At 45.4% G+C, this 7,289-nt stretch overlaps 1 long non-coding RNA gene across 1 annotated transcript; it reads right to left on the bottom strand.

The window, feature by feature from the left end:
• Nucleotides 1-1,627: 1,627 nt before the first annotated feature.
• LOC146206786 (uncharacterized) lies at nucleotides 1,628-6,109 on the bottom strand. The gene is made up of 2 exons (XR_014704520.1): nucleotides 5,800-6,109; nucleotides 1,628-1,766 (listed from the first exon to the last, which is right to left on the bottom strand). It is a non-coding gene; the product is annotated as an uncharacterized LOC146206786 (long non-coding RNA).
• Between the last annotated feature and the right edge of the window lie 1,180 nt (nucleotides 6,110-7,289).

Here is a 7,289-nt window from a genome sequence, read left to right as displayed (position 1 = left end):
TAGGCAAGTGGCTTTGCCTTATGAGTGACCTTAAAGCAACTCGCACTTCCTTTAGTTTTGCACTTGTACAATCAAGCACAAGAGACGAATTATAGGGTCATTCAGCACTACACATCTTGCATCTACAGTACACCTAATGTGGAAAGCCTGGGAGTGTTGCCAGCAATCTCTCTGTTATGCTTTTCTCACTCCGAATTTTTTTTTTTATACTGTCCTCAACAGTTGAAAACGCAGCTGAGTTGATGCAGATAATTTTCGGATAATGATTGGGTTTGTCCGCACATTCACGAAGCATGCTTGGGTAGGAATACAGAAAAATACCGAGTTCTCACTATACACTAACTATCTTAAACGCAGTGGCAAACTGATTGTAATCTTCATTTATCGGAATTTGTTTTTGGCAGAATCACAAAGTGGCGGAAATATGTGTAGGTGGTTTCTTCACATTCACATTCAAGAGACTAACAGACCAAAATGTGCCATAAATTATGATGGAAATGGCAAGCTCTTGCCTTGCAATTGAGGAAGCAGTACAGGAAGCAAAAGGATTTATTTATCACTGAAAATCTTATCAAATGAGCTAGAGTGTTACATTGCTGTGAAACCTTGCCATTACCGGTGCATCCCACCATATGGCCACATCTCGGTGAAGTATTAGAGTGCACATGATTTTTTCTATTTCTTTCACGAGTGTTCATGTTCTATTTTAGTTTATGCACTCTCCGGCCATCACTCTGCTGATTATAAATGCTCCCTTCACTTCGCCAGTGAAGTGCGTCTAGCTTCTGTCACTCTTTTTGCATTTCTTGGCTGCAATGGCGACCACGGTCATTTAATGCTTGCATAGACTTAGGCGTTTGTCAAAGTGCCATAACGGCTGGGTGCGGGAACTCATATATATATTATTCTCTTCTGCAAAAAAAAAATGAATGTCTGGCAGCAGAGCTTTCTTTTTATATTAGCTTTCAATACATCCTTTTTGCCCGCCTGTGATTGACATTTTGCTCATTTATCATGGTTTCCAGCTTCTTCATACAAACAAAAGACATCAGTAACATCAACTGATGAAAATATTCTTGGTAAAAACTTTTCTACAGCATTTCTAACAAAAATTTCATGGAATGATTACCTTAGAAGTATGTTTTTCATTGTGCCGAAAAGATTAGGTGTTTAAACTTTTGTAAGGTGTGAGAAATGTACTCATTTTGCAAAGCCATTGTTGTTGCATGTTGCAGCCATAAAAAGTTTGCAATCTGCAGTTCTCGTAGGACGTAAATTCACTAAGGTGTAAACAAAAAAAATGAGAGATATAATTAGCTGAGGAGGAAAAACTCGAAAGCCCATCATATTCTCCACTGTAGCCATAGAAAAAAGTCTAGCTCTTCCGCACGATGACACAGCTAGGCAGCTCCGAATGGCTTTATTAACCACTGGCTGTTTGTGTCACAGGAACACTTTTGTTCCTAATACAGTGTGCATTAAAAGACGTTTTGCTTTTTGTCCTGTAACTCATTACATGATGGAACTGAAAGAATTTACATTTAAAATAACGCTTAGAAATGAGCTCAGTCCTACTTCACACATTTTGATTCAGTTTTCACTGGTGGCAGCACGCTAACTGTGAACAGCAGTTGATGATTTTTTTATTCTAGGAAGCAGCTAGAAATTCAATGGCACAAGGTTGGTACTGTGGGGGGCACGAGGTAAACCAGCAACTTTTGATGTACAGACGTCAGCAAGTCTGCCCGGAGTGCTCGAACACCAACCTGTCGCACAAAGAAAGTGAAATTTTTGAGCAGGGGCCCAATTCTAGGAACAATGATGGCGCTATACTGAAGGTGCATAGGCATACTACTTGCACTGACAGCTACACTTTACCACTATTAGAGCAGCCCAGAAAAAATTTCACTTTGTTCGCTCCGCAGCACACCTCTTCAGCATTGTGGACGTGCCGACGACTGCACTAGTGGTGAAAGTGTGTTGCTATTGCTAGGGGGAAGGACTCTACAACCAAGGCACAGCAAAAGTCAAATATTATAGTGATTGTGTTCAGCCATTTCGCTGCTAATATGTTATTATTATGCTATTATGAATCAAATCATATAAGAATACCCAAGTACAGTTGCAGATCTGCTAAGCGAACTCCGAAGCAGATATCTCAATACCGGTAGCAACCCCAATGCTACCTATGAGTACAAAGGGGTTCCTAATGAAGACTTCGACAGAGAGATCGCGGAAGCGGAAATTTGGGCCGCAATTCGCCATTTACATACTACCTCTCAGCTATTAACGACTTAATGAATGAATATTGGAACAAAGGTGAACTTTCGCAGATGTGGAAACACGTGAAGGTTGTCTTTATTCCTAAACACAAAAAGAAACTAAGCATAGAGAACTTAAGGCCCATCTCTCTTACGTCGTGCTTAGGTAAACTTATGGAACATGTTATTCTAAATAGGCTTTAGAACTACGCAGAAGAGAATGACCTTCTGCCCAGCTCAATGATTGGCTTCAAAACTCAACTCTCTACTCAGGACGTAATGCTTCAGTTGCATGCAGAAGTGATAGATCCCCCTAACAAAACCGGAACCAAAGCGATTTTTGCCTTGGATCTGGAAAAAGCCTTCGACAATGTCTCTCATGAAGCCATTCTCCAAACCCTCGCCAACATAAACGCAGGGAACAAAACCTTTAATTACATTCCTTCCTTTCTCTCGGGAAGGACTGCGGGCAGAGCTAAGTATCGCAGGACTTGCATCGGACAAAATAGCAATAGGAGACAGAGGAACCCCGCAAGGATCAGTCCTCTCTCCCTTCTTGTTCAACCTAGCAATGATAAGTCTGCCTCCCAAACTTGAAGAAATCCAAGATCTTCAACACTCCCTATATACTGACGATGTCACCTTGTGGGTAGCAAAAGGTTCGGACGCTCACATAGAGGAAACGCTTCAAGAAGCAGTGAATGTAGTCCAGTCATACACTAACCAGATTGGGCTGAAATGCTCACAACATAAGTCTGAACTACTAGCAGTGAGAAGGAAAACGCAAGACAAAGTAGAGATAAAAGTCTGCCTGCACGGACTACCCATACCCACAGTCGATACTATTGGAGTGCTCGGGCTCTACATCCAGAGCAATAGGAAGAGCAATGTTACTATCAACAGGCTGGAAATGACTGTGCGATAAATCACTAGACTGATACACAGAGTAACGGAAAGAAAGAGGCTGACATTTGTCGTCTTATCCATGCCTTTGTACTAAGTCGATTCACATACTCTGTCCCTTATCTCCGCCTCATTCAATCTGACAAGGAGAAATTAGACACTCATTAGAAGCACCTACAAGGCTGGGCTAGTTCTACCCAGAAACACTGCAACCGAAAAACTTCTCTCACTTGGGATACACAACAATGTAGAGGAGCTGATTGCAGCTACAAAGACTAACAAACTCTAAAGCAGGCAGACAAATTCTCAAGCGCATGAGAATTAATGCCGAACCACTAGCCAACCACTAGGACCACTACCAAGAGGAGCTGGCGACAAAATTATCTCCAAACCTGTGCCCAAAAACATGCATCCCTCCTTCCATGAAGGCAGGAGGAAAGCTAGAGCTAGGGCCCTAAACAGAAAATACCGAAATCACGATGGGGTGGTGTATACCAACGCCTTGTATTACTATATGGCTGACGGTGCCGTTGCTATCTTTGTAATTAAGCAGTACAGTAAGTAAATGCGTATCAGCTGCTTCGGTCAAAGTCCGCTACTCGGACCAGGAGGAAGAAGCCGCAATCGCTTTAGCCATCGCTACAGCAGATGCGGAGATAATTGTCACTGATTCAAAAACTGCCATACGTAACTTCTCGCGTAGCAGAATATCAAATACTGCCAGAAACAACCTCGCGGATATCAGACTCGACAGAGAGATAGAACTCGTATGGACGCCTGCCCACTCAGGGTACCGAGGCAATGAGGCTGCTCATCAACACGCTCGAGGTTTTGTCGGCCGAGCGGTGAGACCTAATGCCGAGGAACTTGAAATGGAAGAATTGCTCACATACAGCGACCTACAGCGACATACCTCTGCCAGCATTTTAGTTCATCGGGACAGTTTGCCCATATGATAACAGTAGCAACTAGTGCAGCTCCCTCATGACTGCATGGGCAGCAAGAGCGCAAGTATGCTGCAAGGGAATACACTGTCAAGGTTAAAACATGCCAAAGTTAATACTTTTCTTGCTTCGTGCACACTGACTACAAATGAATTACTTCTCCTCTATGTGAAAACAGTAATAGACTTTGTTTCATGCATTTTGCCTCGCTTAACTGATCAGTATTAGACACATACCTTCACCAGACATTGCACTTCGGGCTGGTAGCAGAAATAAATGGATTAATATATTGTACCAATAAATTATTATTAAACATTTACCACTTTGTTCGCAAGAAAAAAAAACATTTTTGCAAATGTGTGTAACATGCAAGGCTGATTTTGTTAATGCCCACATCACATTGACACAGATAAAGTAACATAGTGTGTACCAGTGAAAAAAGTGATTTCTAGTCTGTGTTTGTGCTAGGCTTTGTTTCTGCTGCTGTCTGCAATCAACAAACTGCATTTCTAAGGATTGCATTTGCAAAAGAAAATAGTACTCATATTAAGACATGCTAGGCCGAGGACCTGGGTTCAGTTCCAGCCATAGTGGTCGTTACATATCAATGAAGGTGAAATGCAAGACACACTTGCAATGTCAGTGCACACGAAGAACCTCAAATCAATGGCATTAATGTAGAGCTGTCCACTATGACGTCTCTTATAGGCAGTTTTTCTATATCACTTATGGAAGTTAAACACCATATCCCACACCGAAGGAGGAACAACACTTTCTTTACTGACCAAATAAGTGAAAAAGAAACGAAACTTGCGATTGCCCTGGCTTTTAACCCTGATGTTGAAGGAAAGAAAGTGTATTCAGAGGCAGCAGCTGGTGGTGGCAATTTCCACCTGAGCATGGATATTCAATGAATGCTTGTTTTAATCTGAAAGTAAATCTTTAGAAGGAAAATTGTTGAAGGGCGACATCTGCAGGTTTTGTTGATGCTATATTGCCATTTATGACACTGTGAGCACCCTTTCACTCTTATCTACTACCCTGCGAAACTAAGAAGCAAACAAGATAGCTTTGAACAGTGCCACATTGCTGCAATACCTAAGCAACAGCTGCACGAGCTGTTTAAAGCCACTTGCAAAATACACAAATCATTTTCACTACATGCACGGCGGAAGGTGTTTGCACGCAGTAGAGGCACTCGTAAAAGTAATGTATCAGCTTTTGGGGTTGAAGCACAGCTACGGACGGTCGCTTTTTTTTTTTTTTTTTTTTTTTTTTTTAAGCAGGCTTTTGCTTCACCGGACGGTTTAGGTGGGGTTCTCACCGAAATACAAAGCGTGCGATAGCATTTCGGAGCCGATTTGCATGTTAACGATATGTAACACAAACCTGCACTGAGAGCCACGACGGGTTTCATGACGCGGCCGTGCACCAGCGATCGAAAACGTGCACAAATAAACCGCATTTAATTGATTCGTGGCAAGACTAGCCACTAGAGCACTAGCCTCATGCAGTCTTTGGGGTAGTCTCGCGGCACATCACGCACGCACATCCAACGGCTAGCAGCAACGTTACTAGAACAAACTCTAGCAGTCAGCACAAGGGATCTTGCGGAAATACAAGGCTTGCGTTCCCTCATAAAATAGATCGCATTTCGGGGCCGATTTGCATGTAAGCGGTATGTAACAAACCTGCGTCTGAGCCACGAAGGGCTTCGTGGAGCGACCGAGCGTCAGCGATTGAATCAATGCACAAATAGCATTTAGTTCATCCGGGACAAGACAAGACGACTAGCCTCATGCGGTCTTTGAAGAAGACTCGCGGCACAAGTATAGCACAAGAGCGCACACACACATCCACGCGACAACGCGCATCGCACGCTGCTACAACACGAGCGCCGAGGCCCATGCCTTGAGTCGCTAGCGCGGAATGGGGGTGCCGGCCGCAGCTCGTAACAGCCAGCCGAAGGCCTCTTCTCCCTCTCCATCTTCGTTTTCCCCCTCGCGCCGCATCCGTTTGTTGGGATCGGATATACGCCACCCGGACACCGCAAGCCCGACAAGTCCAGCAACAGCAACAGGCCCCACCCTCAGAATGCACGAGTCAGACTGCAGAGTCGCAGAGCACTCCTCAGCTACAGACAGCAGTGCAACCCCCCCACCAGCAGGCGCAGGGAATAGCCAACATCCACCCTCCCCCCCCCCCCCCCACTGGGGTGCTACACCAATCCCAGTGTGGAGCCCCCAGGCCACACTACCGACAATGTACGCCGCTGTGGGAGAGTTAGTCAGGCACCACCTGATGCTGGCTCACTGCCTGGCCCAATAAGGCGCCGACGAAACCACGCACGTCGCCGCAGACGTCCCACCGCAGTTCGCATAGGCTTCCTGAACCTCCACGGAGCACGAAAAGAGACAAAGTGGGAAGAATTGTCGAAACACTAAACAACGAGGACTTCAGCCTGTTCGCGTTGTGAGACTCATCTTAGGGACTTAGAGGAACCCCCGGTCCACGAACGATGACAATGGGTTGGAAAAAATCGCGAACAGGGAGGAGTCGGGATGCTGTGGAGAAGCGACTCCACGTGGGAAAGACTAATAGGCGCGTGCTGTGAGCACATATGGATTACTGGCACCATCCTGGGTATGCCCGTGATCGTCGGCGTGGTATATCTGGCCGTGACGTGCGGACAACACGATGGGAATTCCCAAATTATGCAGTGCCTCACAGAGGATATTCAGAGGTGGGCTTGCGGTAAAGAGGTGATACTCATGGGCGACTTTAACGGGCATATTCAGTCCTTGGATGGCTACCAGAATTACAATGGCCAGATCATGATCGACTGGGCCCACAAGCACGGCCTGGAAATTGCCAACCTCCGGGCCGACTGCGAAGGACAGTTCACTTGGAGTGCCAGAAGCAGCCGTTCAACAATAGACTACGTGCTTGTGTCGCCTAAGCTGGCAGCCAGCATCACGCAGATACACATCGATGAAGATGGCTGGTTTAGTGTCGGAGCGACCACAACCGCATTCGACTGTCTATGGCAACCACCACACACCGCACTTCCAAGATAGGGAACCAGAGCTCGGGAAAACGCTATCTTCGAGTGGACTCATACGAAGCTGTGGCCAATTCATTTGAAAACAGCAACTCGCGCAGGGAGGCCACCACGTACGCC

Source organism: Amblyomma maculatum, chromosome 1 (genome assembly GCF_055883805.1).
Source record: "Amblyomma maculatum isolate TAMU_Amacu chromosome 1, ASM5588380v1, whole genome shotgun sequence".
Taxonomy (NCBI): Eukaryota; Metazoa; Arthropoda; class Arachnida; order Ixodida; family Ixodidae; genus Amblyomma; species Amblyomma maculatum.
Note: the sequence above shows the minus strand (reverse complement) of the source record. Positions and strands in the feature narration are given on the sequence as shown.